The sequence below is a fragment of the Leucopleurus acutus genome, assembly GCF_964270905.1.
Source record: "Leucopleurus acutus genome assembly, chromosome: 4".
Lineage (NCBI taxonomy): Eukaryota > Metazoa > Chordata > Mammalia > Artiodactyla > Delphinidae > Leucopleurus > Leucopleurus acutus.
Window position 1 is genome coordinate 119,996,832 of NC_139146.1, and position 18,311 is coordinate 120,015,142.

At 38.3% G+C, this 18,311-nt stretch overlaps 1 protein-coding gene across 5 annotated transcripts in view; it reads left to right on the forward strand.

Annotated features, from left to right (window-relative positions):
- Positions 1-18,311, forward strand: part of ARHGAP24 (Rho GTPase activating protein 24) — a 783,348-nt gene that overhangs the window by 254,374 nt on the left and 510,663 nt on the right. For 3 of the 5 annotated variants that reach the window (XM_082838944.1, XM_082838941.1, XM_082838942.1), the window contains one exon: positions 3,344-3,498. The exons of the other annotated variants lie outside the window; for them this stretch is intronic. The gene's annotated coding sequence lies outside the window, so the exon portion shown is untranslated. The remainder of the gene's footprint in view (positions 1-3,343; positions 3,499-18,311) is intronic. 5 annotated transcript variants of the gene reach the window in all.

Below are 18,311 nucleotides of genomic sequence, written 5' to 3' on the forward strand. Positions count from 1 at the left end.
AACACTCCCATTTACCATTGCAACAAAAAGAATAAAATATCTAGGAATAAACCTACCTAAGGAGACAAAAGATCTGTATGCAGAAAATTATAAGACACTGATGAAAGAAATTAAAGATGACACAAATAGATGGAGAGATCTACCATGTTCTTGGATTGGAAGAATCAACATTGTGAAAATGACTCTACTACCCAAAGCAATCTATAGATTCAATGCAATCCCTATCAAACTACCACTGGCATTTTTCACAGAACTAGAACAAAAAATTTTGCAATTTGTATGGAAACACAAAAGACTCCGAATAGCCAAAGCAATCTTGAGAACGAAAGAAGGAACTGGAGGAATCAGGCTCCCAGACTTCAGACTATACTACAAAGCTACAGTTATCAAGACGGTATGGTACTGGCACAAAAACAGAAAGACAGATCAATGGAACAGGATAGAAAGCCCAGAGATAAACCCACGCACATATGGTCACCTTATCTTTGACAAAGGAGGCAGAAATGTACAGTGGAGAAAGGACAGCCTATTCAATAAGTGGTGCTGGGAAAACTGGACAGCTACATGTAAAAGTATGAGATTAGATCACTCCCTAACACCATACACAAAAATAAGCTCAAAATGGATTAAAGACCTAAATGTAAGGCCAGAAACTATCAAACTCTTAGAGGAAAACATAGGCAGAACACTCTATGACATAAATCACAGCAAGGTCCTTTTTGACCCACCTCCTAGAGAAATGGAAATAAAAACAAAAGTAAACAAATGGGACCTAATGAAACTTAAAAGCTTTTGCGCAGCAAAGGAAACCATAAAGAAGACCAAAAGACAACCCTCCGAATGGGAGAAAATATTTGCAAATGAAGCAACGGACAAAGGATTAATCTCCAAAATTTATAAGCAGCTCATGCAGCTTAATAACAAAAAAGCAAACAACCCAATCCAAAAATGGGCAGAAGACCTAAATAGACATTTCTCCAAAGAAGATATACAGAGTGCCAACAAACACATGAAAGAATGCTCAACATCACTAATCATTAGAGAAATGCAAATCAAAACTACAATGAGATATCATCTCACACCAGTCAGAATGGCCATCATCAAAAAATCTAGAAACAATAAATGCTGGAGAGGGTGTGGAGAAAAGGGAACCCTCTTACACTGTTGGTGGGAATGTAAATTGATACAGCCACTGTGGAGAACAGTATGGAGGTTCCTTAAAAAGCTACAAATAGAACTACCATATGACCCAGCAATCCCACTACTGGGCATATACCCTGAGAAAACCATAATTCAAAAAGAGTCATGTACCAAAATGTTCATTGCAGCTCTATTTACAATAGCCCAGAGATGGAAACAACCTAAGTGTCCATCATCGGATGAATGGATAAAGAAGATGTGGCACATATATACAATGGAATATTACTCAGCCATAAAAAGAGACGAAATTGAGCTATTTGTAATGAGGTGGATAGACCTAGAGTCTGTCATACAGAGTGAAGTAAGTCAGAAAGAGAGAGACAAATACCATATGCTAACACATATATATGGAATTAAAAAAAATGTCATGAAAAACCTAGGGGTGAAACAGGAATAAAGACACAGACTTACTAGAGAATGGACTTGAGGCTATGGGGAGGGGGAAGGGTAAACGGTGACAAAGCGATAAAGAGGCATGGACATATATACACTACCAAAAGTAAGGTAGTTAGCTAGTGGGAAGCAGCCACATAGCACAGGGAGATCAGCTCGGTGCTTTGTGACCGCCTGGAGGGGTGGGATAGGGAGGGTGGGAGGGAGGGAGACGCAAGCGGGAAGAGATATGGGAATATATGTATATATATAACTGATTCATTTTGTTGTGAAGCTGAAACTAACATACCATTGTAAAGCAATTATACTCCAATAAAGATGTTAAAAAAAAAAAAGATAAACAAACCTGAAAAAAAAAAAGTATTCTCACCAGGTCTGCTGCCTATTTATACTAGTCTTACCATGACCCTAAGTCATGGGATTTTAATCTATTTTTTGGTTGCTGCTGTTTTCATTTGTTTTCCCTGTGCTATCCCTTGCCTGAGACAAATGAACTGATAGATTGAAGGCAAAGGGAAGAAGGGAATACTAGAAACAAAAATGCATTGGTTAGTATTTCAGAGGTAGTATATCATCATATAAGTGTAATTCCAACCCACAGAAATGTTCCATGACCTATCTACCATGTGAATAATATTTATAAGAAAAAATGTAGCATAAGTTCAATCAAAGTTATTAGGAATACATTACCTGCTGCTGTAAGAGGGCACCAGGGTAGATTGCTTGCCATCATCCTATTCCTCTGACTACTAAGTAGTTGAACTGAGGACTCTTCCAGCTGTGAGCTGGGCAGAGGAGTATTTGGAGTAACCTGGGGCCATGCCAAAATCACCCAGGATACTGCTCCATTTCGGGCTTGCTTCCTACCTTCTTTCCTGCACTCTCTTGATCTTTTCTTCTTCTCTGTAGCTACCAGAAGACTTTCCTTTCAGCAAGGATTTCTCTTCTTCCCTGTGGACTGTTACACAACAAAGTCTCTACAACTTTGGCCTTTATCCTTTGTCTCTGAAGTTAGTAGATAAGTTGTTGTTTCTGTTTTTTAGCAAAAATGGAAAACAGGCAAGGAAAAATCACATTTTCAGGTCTAGTTCTTGTCCTCTCACTCTTGTTCTCAGGAAAGAACCTGTGCTCAAGTCCTACATCAGTGGGACCCACCTCTGAAGTTAGACAATTGGGTTGGGATTGTATCCTCTCCCGTCACTCACACCAGCATTTAGGCACATGACAGGCTGAATTAAGACTTACCTTCATTTAAGAGAGAAGATAGAATCAGTTATTATGAGGAAAGCCATCCTAAACGTTTTATCTCGGAAGTTAGGATGGACATTCCAACATGAATCTGGGAAGGCTCTGAGAGAGGCTCAAGAAGGAGAAGAGATAGGACACAGAACTGCCATCTTGTTTCCTCTTTATCCTCAGCAATCCTTCCCCTGGCTCTGAAACCTACTCTGGGTTATTTTGGGCTGGTGTGTAAAACAGAGATAAGTGGTGGAGAAAAGATAAAAAAAGAAAGTAAAGGAATTCCAAGGATAGAATGGGAAATTCAGTTAGCCATTTGGCTAGACAGCTATTTAAATTAAAAAGTTCTGCATAAGTTGGTTGTATATATATTAGGAACTACCTAATTGGAAAGTTGGACAGCATCATGGTTTTTTTGTAAGATTAGATATAAGTGATACCTAACTCAATTTGTCAGCTTTACAAAGAACATCTTCCTGATTTTTGTGTCTGAAATCTTTGTGTTTTCCAGCATTTGCCACAAATGGCTGCCTTGGTTCTGTAATGTCACATCTTCAGGAGTCATGAAGGTCAAGATCTCAGAGAGCTTTGGGGGAATGAATAAGATGGATGTTTTCTGTGGGTTAAGATAGCAGAGGCTCACTGGAAGATGACCAAGTCTGAAGGGTAGGAATAAAAAGAGCCCTTATTTGTTAAATGTGTTCCCTGTGTCAGGCACTGTACTTTTTGGTTCATATGTAATAATTAATTTTATGTTCACATTTTATGTTCTGTGAGGTACCATCATGACACTAATGATTTCCAGCTGAAGAGGACACACCTATGGGATGAATGGGAGGACAGGTGGTGACATCTCACAAGTAAATCTCTGGGAGAATGCCAGTTAACAAGGACCAAACAAGACGTGAATCCATTACTAGAACATTATATATATAGTGGCAGGAGGTCAGCCAGCAAGTGACAAATAGACTGTTGAAGAAACTGGTGCCAAAGACTAACGAAAAATAAGGTTCTCCAGGGAGAATCCATGGTTCTTGTAGAATAGGTGGGTCAGCTTCCTGTTGGGAGTTTCTAGGAAGTCACTTAGCATTGATGACATTTTTGCAGTATCTTATTCCAGGCTCTTGGCTCTGCCCTTTACAATTCCATTGGGTAAAACACCCAAGCAGATTCTGGTATGCATAGTTTTCCAGATCTCATAGACTCATATTATTAATAGTAGTCTAGGTGGCATTGTACATTGAATTATGAGATTTGAGCACTTTCATTTTTAAACAATGCTCATTACCTCCAAAAGATCTTAAATGCCTGACAGGTCCATGAGCATATTATAAAGTGTTTGAACTTCTGTACTTATAATATACAAACATCAGTATATGCACTGTTCATGCCAGAGCCCTTGTGTCCTGTGATATAAAGCTAGTTGTCAGGTAGGAGCGCAGTTGAAATCTTCTTCAAACATAAATATATTGAAATTTCCTAATGTAAGACTAATTGATGGTAATAGGAATTAGTTGATTTTAATAATATAATTTGTTCAGTATCATAACAATTTAAAAAAAGGAAAGAAAAAGGTTTAAATCTCTAAATTCTATGCTGAAAGATCCAAGGTTAAGATAAGGTTGTAGCACAGCCTGTTTATTTGCATTGTTAAAAATAATGATCAAGTTAATTAAAATTGAATTATAGTGGAACCATCTCAATAGACTCATGACAGCCATTTTAATGAGTTCCATTAAAGGTAGCAATAATAATTAAGCTATTTTGAAACCAGCTCAATAATTTTCATAAGGAATCTATTGTGCACATTTCTCTTGCGTCCCTGCTGGTAAAACTGTAGTAGCAGGATATTAAGACTGTGGACTCTAGATACACCTGTGGCCCTGCCTGTTCTGTAGTGATTGTGTAATGAATTAATGCTGTGCATGCTATTTGAGAAGAGTAGTTACCATCAATGTACATTATCCCTCTCTGCACAACTCTTCCACCTTCAAAGAACAATGGTAACACTAAAAAAGAGGGGACATTGTAAGGCAAAGGTCCCCAGTCTTTTCTCAACAACTGGGGACTCTATAAACACCAAAATATTTAAAAGTCTCCTTACATAAATGTAGTTGTATTTTTAGTATCCTATTGATTAATGAAAGGAATAATGACACAAAGCTGTATGATCTCAGCAGTAATTCACATTTTATTAGTCATAACTTCTACATACAAAGAAGAAATATTAGTGAATTTTTGTTTGAGCCTATGATGTTTTAGTTCTCAGACAAAGCTGCTGTATTTTTGTCCTTCCCTTTCCTTCCCTCCTGAGGATAGGGCCATTGGTATTGGAAATCTTCTCCTTGGGATGTCAATCTGAACAGAAAGTTGGGAAAAAGGAGAGTGGGTTACTACATAGATATCAACACATCTGGCATCTACTTGCTCTTTCTATGAGAATGTTTTTCTTTTAACTTATCACAAAGCTCTATTTTATATATTTGTATTTGTAATTGGAACAAAATATTAGCTAAAGGAAGAATGAAGCTGCATATTTATTCTTTGTCCCTAATTCTGTGAACATTGAGACTTTATGTAATGAATAATTAAAAGGCTCTTTATATAGGTAAAGAAATCTTGACTTTATTGTGTTCAAGAATGACCAATTATGCTAGTAAACATCACTCAATGTAGATAACTTATCTTCTTATTTCAGCCTTTTAAGTAAATACTTCATTTAAAAATTTTAAAGCCTCTTGACTTCTCAAAAACCACACAGATTACTGATAAATATCCATAGGTTGACTTCTTAAAGCTCATTAGCTGTTTTTATTATATTTATTATTATTTATTACAATTATTATTTATCACATAAATTTGTCATGGTGTCCTAGGTTATTACAAAGCTGTGTGTTCTTGGACTATTTACATTTGAGCACAGTGTGCTTCTCTCCAGAAACAGCAATTTTCCGGGGGGATTCCTGCAGCTATTAAATAAAAATGCAATCATAAGGTCACTAATCTTACCGTAATAAAGTACAAATGCAAAGTTGTTATTATTAATAGGTTTATCCACATATATTATACAAAATTATATAGTATTTCAGAAACATAAGCAATAATTAAAATGTTACCATGTGTATAACCTCGGTCAATTAATACCGTATCCACAAAAGAGTACTGAATTTTTGGACTATTGGACTTTATGTTTAGAAATTATTTTTCTTGCAAAATAAACTGTGAATGTGATAATCTATTAAAAGGAACTGTATGTAGAAATGGCTAAACTTAGACACACATTTTAGTTCTAAATTTGCCTTTTTCATTAATAAAATTAAAGATCAACATTGCTCTAATCTTCTTTTCATTGAAAATTAACATAAATCCTTAGTCTAGAAAATTTTAAATTAATATAAACTTTGTGTGAAAAATGTATGAATTATTTAAAATAACCATTTGATTCTATTTTTTAAAACTCACATCATGAGGAATTAATAAGTCATTTTACACATGGCAAGTAGCTTAATCTTAAACGTTTGTTTTATAATATTAATTTTATAAAAAGCCTAAAGAAATGGACATTTTTACAGTGATCCTCCAAAAGGAAAAGAGAGACGGGGGGAAAAATGTAACTTTTGAAACACTTTTAATTCTACAGATTACGTTTCTCTAAATTTTGTCAAGTTTTGGTTTAAATAAGTATGGGAAACTTCAACCCAAATGTATATCACTTTAGAATTTGATAAATGATTAAACCTAACAATTAAGATAAAAGGAATTTGTTGTTGTTTTAGGCTTTCCTCGTGTAGTGTTCAAGCCAGAAAATATTTTAATGTTTGTAAACGGATTTTCAAGGATTTGATACTGTCCTAAATTTCTGTCATTTATGTATAAATAGTGAGTGTTTTTTCTATTATTGTCAATTCGAAACCAGAAATTTTGTGCAATGCATGCTAAGAAAAACCCGCCTGGTAAGTACCTAGACAATCTTCACATTACATTCATTGTCTTCTATACAGCAATGCATTGAGAATTTAAAGAACAAATGAGCAAAAATATAAAGTATGTCAAGATGTCTTTATATACTGGTTAAAGTGGAGGTTAGCATCTGTCTAAAATAATGATATAACATTACCATAGGAAGAGTAAGCCTTTTGTTTGCCTGTAAAGATGATGCCAGCAACTTTCAGACGCTTGATCTGAGCCAAGAATAAATGTCTGTATGAGAGCATCGTTTCTACATTAACTAAGAGGAAAAGGGAAAATTTACTCTAAACCTTCTTAGTTCACTCATTCTCAGTGATTATATGGTGAACTTCAGGAAGCCACAAATATCTGAATTGACTTTGCATTCTGTACAGGCCTCGCATTTGGGAGGTGTTTAAGGCTTTCACCCATATGAAGGAACCACTCATGTACATAGCAACTAGGTATTTCCTTGAATTTGCTCATTTCTCCCAATATTATTTTTCTTCATAAAATTACCAGTATTGGGCTTAACTACACTGCACTTCTAATTCTTTGTGTTAGTACTTGAGTATCCACAGCAGTTTAAAGGGACTTAGGTGGGGATATGGGTAAAATTTACATTGGTAGTGAATGTTTACATACTGGTTGAAGTCTAGGCTTTAGACTTCAGGTTTTGAGTCTCTGCTCAGCAGGATCAATGGAAATCCTCATCCCCCTAAGCCTCCCACCTACCCCTCACAGCATATGGAGCACCTTATGTCCTCTCCTTGGGAGTTATTGATATTATTGGACCTGGAAGGCATGGCTGGGTTTGATCATACTGTTGCTGCTGATTGCTTCCACAGATGCTGAGCACCCTCAGCCCCCAGCCCACATAGGAGAGGCTTTCTCTAAGTGGATCTTAAAATTATTTTATTGGGCTCCCCAAAGGGTGATCTCATTTTCTGTCTTTTGTTTGTTTGTATTTGAAATCCCTTTGCTTTAGGAACTTGGAATCATTTTCTCCAAGCTTGATTAAGAAGACATTAGAATGGGCTCATCTGATGTTCATCCAAAAGCATCTTTCTTCCTTGAAAATGCATTGGTGTCTTGGGTGGCAGCCTTGGTGCTTCAATTTCTATCTCATTGGAACTTTTCCCCACAAGAGCCATTTAGAAGTCTCTTTCACTGGTCTGTCCATTCTTGAGCAAAACACACCGGACAGAATGTCTTCCCCTGAAGTTATCTGGGACAGACAGACTGCTCAGCATTTAGAAACTACACTTGTTCTCCACAGCCTCAACTCAATTCATTCTTTACTCGCAGCCTATAACCTCTCCGCTTTTGCAAAATAAGCCTTCAAAAAGCTTTCTTGCTACCTTTTCTAAACTTTGAAAAAAGTTGAGAAATTTGATAAAAGAAAAGGAGATGATAATAATTTTTTAGTCCTATGTGGTTTTGTTATTTGTTTGTTTTTTGTGTGTGTGTGGGGGGGTTTTGTTTTGTTTTGTCTACTTCATAGCCCACATCTTGAACTGCCCTATGGTTATTGTCTTCTTGGAATATTATTTTGAAAATCTTTCAAAAATCACGTTATTTTTTATTGATTTCCCAGGAAGTTTATGTTTGGTAAATTTTCAAATATGGAGGAACTCGTTATCCTCAACTCTATTCCTTATATAATCAACCTCTATCTTTTCTATGTCTTAAGAAGCAAAATTCTAATTTCAAATTTTTTTCAGTTTCACCTCAAGATCTAAAAACCAACACTCATTTCTTAGGAACTAATTTTCAAGTTCATGGATTATCTAAACTCCTTGCTGTTCTTCCTGATATTTCTGCCTGGTTTGTGGCCAATTCATTGTTCATTAGCACCTCTGACAAATGGTGAGCCAAGAGAGAAAGAGGGAGAGCAGTTAATTTTGCCATTTTTGGAAAACTTGAATAAAAGGTTTAGTAGGAAAGGACACTAAAATTAATACCTAAAACAGGATTTAAAATTGGTCTGTTAGGAAGATGACAATTTTTCCTTCTCACAGCATAATGTAATGATAACAATTATCGTCAAGCACTTGACCAGTATAAGTGATATGTGAAAGAGAAATTGTGCCGTCTTTTGCATAGGGAGATGTTGCTACTGACACATGAATGAAAAGAATCCACAGTTTGTACTCAAATGGCCTGAATTCAAGTCTTATCTCCAACCTTCATTAGCTTATGTGATCCTGAGCAAGGCATGTACGTTTCTCTCTGTTCTCTCTTCTGTAAAGTGTAAGCAATAACGGATTTTTCATAGGGCTGCTGCAGTGAAAAGATATCACATATAGGAAGACACTTGAAAAACTCTAAGGGATATTCCTATAACTTTACAATTATAATCATTATCATTACTATTATCATTAGTAATGTGTTTGAATGAATTATTTTGATTCATTGACACTTTCTCATTTAGTTTTCATGGAAGATAGTTTAAAAAGTTGATGGTTATGTCTGCACTCTATAACAAGAAAATATTTTATTCTGCTTGATAACCTCATTGGTTTTAAGTGACTTAAAGTAATGCTGAGCCCCAAGTCTCTAATTAACAGCCCAAACCAGGGAAATAACATTTACTCAAGCATGGAATCAATTGCACTTAGTATCCGAGGTCAGTAGAAGTCTTAATAGCTCAACTTTGTATCCAGACTGTATATTTCCTATAATTGGGACAAGAATCCATAATGAGCTATAAAGGTTCTTTTTAAGTTTTAAATTATCTGAAACTAGATAAAGCAGGCAATGCCAAGGGGAAGAAAATATGGAAAAGGAGGCACAAAAGTACATCAATTATTTAAAGTGCTTGAAATATGATGAATATAAAATGAAATGAGGAAGCACTTGGAATATGATGAAAATAGGATGGAATGAGGGTACCCTAGAAAAATGATAAGACTTGGCATATACGACACTGCAATTAGACAAATGTAAAGACCCTACTGATAATTTACTTTCTATCTGCTTAAAAATGGAAACCATTTTTAAGTCACACATAGTCTACAAGTAAATAATTCTTAGGAGCAGGTTGTTTTATCTCAATGGCTGTGTTTAATTTTCTAAAGAACATAGACTTAGTGGGAAGATTCCAACATGAGAATGAGCTTGAAACCTACAAAAAGGCAAGTATATTGAAAATAAGCCCATCTTGCTATTACTCAGATACTCAAATGGAATTAGACTTTTAAGTTCCCATGCCAGTTTTTTGATATTGAGAGCTGAGTCCACAAGTGGGAAGTTTCATGTCTGGAGGAATGTTTTACTCTATGGATATGCATGTGGGATGTGAATGTATATGGTGTGTGTGTAGGGGGTGTGAATGTGTGCACGCTTGTACTCATCGATGAGTAGAGAAAAGAGAGCTGGGATGTGAGTGACAGGAACACAAAGACTATCTTAGAGAAATTTTGAGTCAACAAGCTCAAGGAAACTCTAGACTACTAAGGGAGAGATTTAGAAATGGCCACTGAAAGTATAAAGCAGGAGATTTTTCTGGGAGCTGACTGAGAGGAATCTGCATATCTTGGAAGGGAGAGTTTAGTTCTTTAACAGAATCCAGTAAACTCTGCAGTGTAACTCTAAACAAAGAAAACCATTTTAATTGGAAATTGAGGTTTGAATTTGCAGCCCAGGCAAAGAGGACCTTGCTTTGGTTAGTAATATGAGCCAAACCATTATTTAAGACACACACACATACAGAGGTGAAGAAACAATTAGATATACTCAAAATGTTAGCAATACTTATCTCTGTATAGTGAGATCATGGCAATTTTTAATTTCTCCTTTTATGCTTTTTTATAGTGTCCCAATTTCATGAGTTGAACATATATTAATTTTGTAATTAGACAAAAAACAACAAACACTATTTTAAAACTAAATTTAATCATGTATTTTTCTTGTGTGTACCATCTAATCTGAAGGTCTAGGGGACGATGGAGTATGACACTGGCTGCCACCAAAAATATATCAGTTCAGTAAGAGTATATAGAGGTGGTTGATATTATACTCCATTCAGGATCTAAACAGGCACATAACATACTTGTGTTTCATTTTTAAGGCCCTTGACTGACAGCAGACCTATGATGGAATTATAGAGGCAGGAAGAATCCACCTCCACAGGAGCTGTTCTCTCTTTTGCACTTTCTCGACTTTATTCTCTCTCACAGGGATTCAGTTGGATATTTTGGCCCCAACATTTTAATAGTAGTAGTGCTACCCCTTTTTCTGAATCATGTGATCCAAAGTGTTGGGAGGTGGTAGGCACAAAACTCCCTGAATCTCTCTCTACTTTATTTAGCTAAGACAAAACTGGACTTTCTAAAAAATTTAAAACTTCCACCAGGAAATAAAAAGAAAAACCAAAGACAGACGTTTTGAAACAGACATGCATCAAAGCACAGCCTTCTATCTTAATTCTGAAATCAGATCTTGGCATATTCCAGTACCCACACAAATTCTGCATTGTTGGTGAGAACCCGAAGGAAATGTTAGGATTTTGGCAATTTTTGACTATTCAGTTTTGTTACTGTGTTTTTTGCCCTCTTAGGAATTTATGTTTTCCCCAAAGAAAACATAATTAAAGAGCCCCAGTATCCGATATTAATGGACAAGTGGGTAACATGACAATACATTACTCTATGCTAAGGTCTTCAAAGAATCTGGCGAGGAATCTGGTGGAAAACTTTACACTTTTTAAATTAGTAAATTGCACTAAAACACATTCTTAATCCATACTTGTTTAATAGTACCATTTGACCCATATACTTGAAATATTAGACAAAGTGATTGTACACATTCTTGCTGAGGTTTCTCCAACTAAATTCTAACCAAAGTAGCAAGACAGAAAGTGTCCAAGGGGCTTTGTCTATGGACGCTTTTCTGCCCTCGACTCTGGCAATACTGATACTCAAACAACTTGCCCAAGTATAGTAAGGCCATTATCAGCTTTCTCTCCTCTTCCTCTCTCTCCCCTTCCACCCACTTCTCCTCTATCTCCTTCTATTTCTCTTCTAGGTCCCTGAAATCCCTCTGGTCTTGGAAGTATTACACATCCTCCTTGTAAATCTCCTTGTTAAGGCCCTTCAAATCTTGCTTGCCTTTTATACTGACCTTTCATAGACTCTCCTTCTGAGGATGTCTATGATTTAGGAATTCTAGAAACTTAGCCCTTACCCTTGAAGCATCTGTGGGTTTTGTAGAGTACATCTGAAACATGCCTTTAACTGAGAATTGAGTTGACTGGTAAAATTCAGCTTTAAGTGATGCCCTGGGCAAGTTCTCACCAGAGACCCTGGGAATTGAAAGACAGACATCACACTCCCTGGAGTCTGTATCAGTCACATTAGCATCCTCCGCTGGTTAGAATCTTTCAAGTCTCCTCTTTACAAATTTATTTAAGTTGCTACGGTCTGTATAAGGGATGTCTCCTAGTCTCAATTAATCCACAAATAAGAGAAAAGTAACATAGTATGAGTCCTGTGAACAACCAAGCATTTTCTAGTTTGTTTATACTCTCTGGTAACAAAGATCTTTGCTAAATTCCTAAGGAGCTTCTAGGAAACAAATACAGTGGCCCTTCTTTTACAGCAGAGAAGTGGGAGGGGAAGAGGGGGCTTTGGTAGATATACCCCCCCCACTGCTTAATCCTCAAGTGACAATCTTCCTATCCTTCAGTTGTACTATCTAGTTTAAGATAATCACACACATCATACACTTCAGTGAAGTGATGTCAGGTGGAAAGGGTGGAGACAGAAGTCAAGAGATGTGAAGGGAAAGATCTTGGATGAAAGGGTGTGTCACAGAGGCATGCCTTAACCTTTTGGATTAGGGACTATCCAGCAACTACCTTGAGTTCAATTTTGTATTGTCCTGAGTCTAAATTGCTTGCGGTAATAATTGTTAGAGCCTGAAATAGATTACCGACATGATAGGTTCCTTGTCTTTTTTAAAAGTCAGAATCTTGAATCATACCTATTGACACTTCTCTTTCTGATGCTCCTGAGTCCATCAAGTGTGTGCAGATTTCATTTTGGTTAATTTCATTGTTTTCCAGCTTTCATCTAAAACTGCCCATTGGCATTTTACCTGCCAGGGTGCAGGTAGAACATGTAAAACCACATGAGTTGATGAAGGACATTTGTTCTTACCAATTAGAAAATAAGCTACATTGCTTCTGGTTAGGAATTCCATACACATTTTATAAAGGAAATGCCCCCCAAATTTTTTTCCCTGCAGAACTTAATTTGATTCGTTAAATGGCTGAGAATTCTTCCGCCAGAAAATCAATTTTCTAGTGGGACGTCAGGCCTGGATGGGGCAGATCACCAGAAAGAAAGACTCCAAGAAACCAGAGAAAGAAGGATAAAAGAGAAAAAAAAAACATGTGTCCACACAGACTTTTTTTTTTTTTTTTGCGGTACGCGGGCCCCTCACTCTTGTGGCCTCTCCTGTTGCGGAGCACAGGCTCCAGACGCGCAGGCTCAGCGGCCGTGGCTCACGGGCCCAGCCGCTCCGAGGCATGTAGGATCTTCCCGGACCGGGGCATAAACCCGTGTCCCCTGCATCGGCAGGCGTGTGCCCTGCATCGGCAGGCGGACTCTCAACCACTGCGCCATCAGGGAAGCCCCACACAGAGTTTTATTTTTGGTGTTGCTAAGTTTGAATGTGTGCTCATCCATATCCCTGGAGATCCCTAGTGAGAATACTCTTATTTTGTGTCTTAAAGAAATCTAGTAATGATTTTTAAATAATCTAAAGCAGAGACCTTTATAAAATTTTTTGAATAATTGAGTTGGCATTCTAGGTAACCAGTACTGTAATATCTAGATTTGAAATTGACATTTTTGGTAGTGGGAGGAGAGGGGGGCTGCATCAGCAAAATGTTTACTACTCTGTCCTCTTTCTTTCATACTGTGTAATTTTGAGAGCTCTTAAACCATGATAAGGAAGTAATTATGCTTCGAATTCCTCTAAAGATCTAACTAAAGGGCATCCATCTAAATAAACATTTCTAGGAATACAGGTTTAATGACCCAGGTAATTCTGATTGGAGAAATAAGATTTTACATAAATGGCTGAGGGAAGCAAGTAAAACCTTGTGTGTGTGTGTGGGGGGGGGGGGTGGTCAAAGAAATGCAGAGTTTCTAGGGGGCAGGAGACATGGTTTCTCCATTCCTTTCCACACCCACAGCCCCAGATCTGTGATCAATGTGTGTCTATGATGTACATGAAATAAAACGAAATAAAACGAGTGATGCCAGCTGCGGGGAGACCGAGGCAGGGTTCTGCCTGGCCGTTGGGGAGCCAGGCGCCCGACAGTCACTCAGGCTCTGAGATAAACGAGCAGTGAGGCGCTGGGCGAGGACAGGGCTCCTCCCGGCCTCCCCAGTAGTGCGGCTCGAATCTTCTGAAGCTGCCAGTTGCCAAATGAAATCTGAAACCCAGGGCTGCGTCTGAGGGTTGGCCCGGCTCAGTTGTTCCAGCCTCTTGTACTGTACATTTACACATTCACACACAGTCACTCTTTCTAACTTCTGGGACTCTTCTTTGCGCAACTGCTAGGACTTCTCAAGTGCATGTGGCAACTCAGTCCAGCTCCGGGTGGAAACCGGCGGGGCTTCGGAGGGTCTCGAAGGCCAGGGGAGCTGTCAAGGCTGCAGCGGGGACCGGGGAGGATCGAGGCACAGGCGGCTGGGGGGAAAACACCCACAATTTCCACCCCAGCCGCAGCTCCTTCTGCCGCCGCGTATTTCTTCCAACACTACAGCTGCGGAGCTACCAAGTGCATGGGGCACAACACTTCCCCTTATTGTGGGAAGTAAGGAGGCTGCTCTCCCCCTTTTTTCTTTTCCTTTTTTCCCCCGGCTTGTCCTGGGGGCCTTTCTCTTCGGAGCAGTCGCCGTCCCCCGTCTGTCGTGCGCTCCGAGGAGGGTAGGTGACGCCGTGGGGTGTGTGTGTGGGGGGTGTGCTCCGGCGCCACCGCGGGAGGCTGGGACGCGGCCTCGCCTGCGCGTGGGGGCTGCGGGCACAGCTGCCTGCGACAGGGGCGGGGGCTGCAGGGGGCGAGGGGGGATCGCAGGAATCCCGTGCTGGTGCAGTGTGTGTGTGTTTGTGTGTGTGTGTGTGTGTGCATACGCGCGTGTGTAGATGATGGGAAACAATGCTCCTTTATTATTTTTAAATGGATAAAAACAACGCAAGCTGGTGGTTCGCGCTTCTAGGCTTAAAAATAGAGGGGATTGAAAACTCTGTGCAGTACACTTCCCTTAGTATCTATCCTCCCTTTCCCCGCTGCTTGTTTCTGCTGGTGTCTTATATCAGTATTATAAGAGTTTCCTAGATAACAGGCATACAGAGGTATGTTTTAATAACAGCACTTTCATTGTAAACAAAGCGTTAGGGAATCTTTGGTGAATTTTAAGCCACCCAAAAGATTTGTTTAGATTTTTTAAAGAGTAACTTTTCGAGGAGGTATCCAACCTCTTTTGAAGATAAATATGTAATATGTTCTAATTTAAAAAATACTTCTCATTTTAAAAATGTTTATTGTACAAGTCCCCAAGTAGAAAGGGGGAGAATATTACTCTGGATTCCTTAGAGATGTTAGGTTTTCAATACCAGCTAGTAATAGGGAGCCCAGACTCCCTTGTAGTCTATGCATATATTAATTCATTTAAAATATCATTTCCAAGCTATTTCTGCATTCCTCATAGTTTATATTAAATTACTCTTTTATTTTTTAAACGTAGCAAGACATTATTATTTCACCTCTTTCTAAAATGAGGAAAAAAATAAATCATGCTGGGTATTTGAAATATAAAAGTTGTAAAGTGTCTGCTTATCCATAAGCAAAACAATATGTGTTGCTGTGTCTGCTAAGTAGGACAAATCAATTGAAACCCAGCAATACTTAACAGTAGAGGTAAGAGCTTTACTCAATTACTGAGAAGATGGACAGACAGATTAAATACAAACAAGCTGTCCCCTGATTCTAATTAGAACTCAAAACCAACCCTTAAGGGCAAGAATGGATGTTGGTATTAAGCTAGGCATCATAAAACATAAAACACACAGAATTAGTATATTAGAAAAAGCCAGAAAACAAATATAAAGCCCACGTTAGACTTGTTAAGATCTCACTCTCCCTTTTAAATTTCTTAATACTTCCTCTTCTCTGGGGATAGTTCAACCTCTAAGAGAGCCCAATGATACAATTCCCCTTTTTGTCTTCCCTGAGTGCCTGACCTTCAGGTAGCAAGTCGAGAAATCTGTTCTCTTTAGAGCCATTACTGAGTTGTCAGAGAATTCACCTTAGACATCTTGGAGGACTGAGATATTGACAAAACCTTAAAATAAATAAAATCCTCCTTCCATTCAGAGGAGGTATGTTCTTGGTGGAAGACCTTTAAGTGGGAATAAGGGAAAACTTGTGAACTTTTTCAGATCTGGAATTTAGTTTGAGGTGTATGTAAGGAATACACAACTAGAGTGATAAAAGGAAGGAGAATCTGTAATCCTTTCTACATGTGAAAGGCTGTTGAAACTCAGTCTGTCCTTGGCTTTCAACTGTGTTATTTGGTTTTATTACTTAATCTCAGGGGCTTGGTTTTGAGAGGAGGATGGTTTCTCAGTTATGTTCTTCTGGGCTGTATATACAGTGAATCTGAACAATTTTGAAAATAAAGACTTGAGTAAGTGGGGAAGAATTGCGTTCTCAAGAAAAATAATCACTGCAGAACAAATAGCAATGTACCCTTCCAGATAAGAGTATAGATTTAAGTGTAAAAGTGGGAAGGAAGTGTTCTGGACTGAAATTTTCAGTGAAATCCTTTCAGGTTTTGCTCAGGATAGCAATGGCCAAAGCTCTGAAAACTTTCATCCTTATGGTTTTATTTACTGTGTGATCTTGGGCTCTCTAGGGTGAGGGTGTGGGTTTAGGGAAGCAGGGGTGTGGTGGGGCAGGAAGGGCAAGGAATGTGCAGCAGGTGGTACTGAGTAGTTTGAGTCTGTTTATTTTGCTGTCTTGGTCAAAGCCTAGTTGTTGTTTACCAACAGTGCCCTGAATAGTTTTGCTGTGACCTATTGGCCCATTGACGTGTGTTTTCTCTCTGGCTCTGTCAGTGTCCAGGTTGGTTTCTCAAGGCTGAAAGTAGGTGGTGCCACTGCAAAGTCGAGGCCATGCATTTGGTTACTGTTCTTAGCGTTTGCAGTGCTGTAGGACCGTCTTTGTTACCTGTGCTTATTCTCCTGTGTTTTTTCTGGCCAGTGTTGAAGAGTTCTTTTCCCATGAGTTGAGCTTATGTAATGCTGATTCCTTCTTTCTGCCTTGTTTCAATGTTTGGTAAAGCCGAATGCCTTGGAAAGATAAGATGGGGGAGGTGGATAGAGCCCCAGCTTGGAGCCCTGTAAGGAAGGACAGCCACCCAATTGGTCATACATGAGTGTGGAGAAGCTTGATGATAATGAGAACCTGAGGTATCCATTCTATCTTGATCACACTTTACTGAGGAAAAAAGCAGAAGAGATTTAAAATAAAAAGATGCCTGTTTACACTTAAACTTGTGGTTAAAGGATTAATATTTCTCCCAGATGGAGAAAGGTATTTAAAATTAAAGTCGCAAATAGGCAACTTAGTCATGAAGTTAATGCTCTTCATGTGCAGAGTTGGAACTTCATATTGAGTCTTGCAATGGTAACCCATCTGTCTTTGCTATATGAACTCAAACTTTACAAGATTATGATGGTTTCAGCAGCTAAGTAAAAGCACATTTGGAAGTGGAGGGATTATTGTGATGAAGACTCAAAGAGTGTTCAGTTTTCAGAGGTTACTATGTACATGTGTGCTTTTAAGCAGCATCTCCATTCTACTGTGGCATTGCCACAATTAATCTTTATAAAGTGCAGATCTAATTGTATAAGTCCCTTGTTCTAAAACCTTTGATACATCCCAAAGATCTATAAAAATAACTTTAAACGCTTTAGTATAGCAACTAAAAGCTCTTCAAAGCCCTTCATTTTTAGTTTTGTCTTCCTACACAAAGGCTTCTCACTCTTCATACTTCTGATTTCTTGCTCCTGGGTTTCATTCTCCTGGAATGCCCTCTGCCTGGAAAGCCCCTCTTGATTATTGGTGGTTCACTTCAAGTGGAACTTCCTTTGGAAGACTTACCTAATTCTGTGCAGGAAGAATTAATCATTTCATCTTATCTGCTTCCATGATGTTTTAAACATACTGTGAATAATTATTTTTATGCAACCCAACCCACTACAGTGAGTTCCTTAATGAGTGTATTGGTGGTGAGGGAACCACCTGCATCTAGTGCTTAGCACAGTGTCTGAAACATAGTCGGCATCTGTTAATGTTTCCTAAGTGAATGAGCAAGCAAAGTTATGAATGAGAAAAGGCAGTGGTGGACTCCAATTTATGCAGGTAGTTATTTCCCCAAAGTTCATTTCAAAAATGTCTATTTGGACTCACGGTTCACTTTCCAAAAGTGACAGTGCTCCCAAACATAATT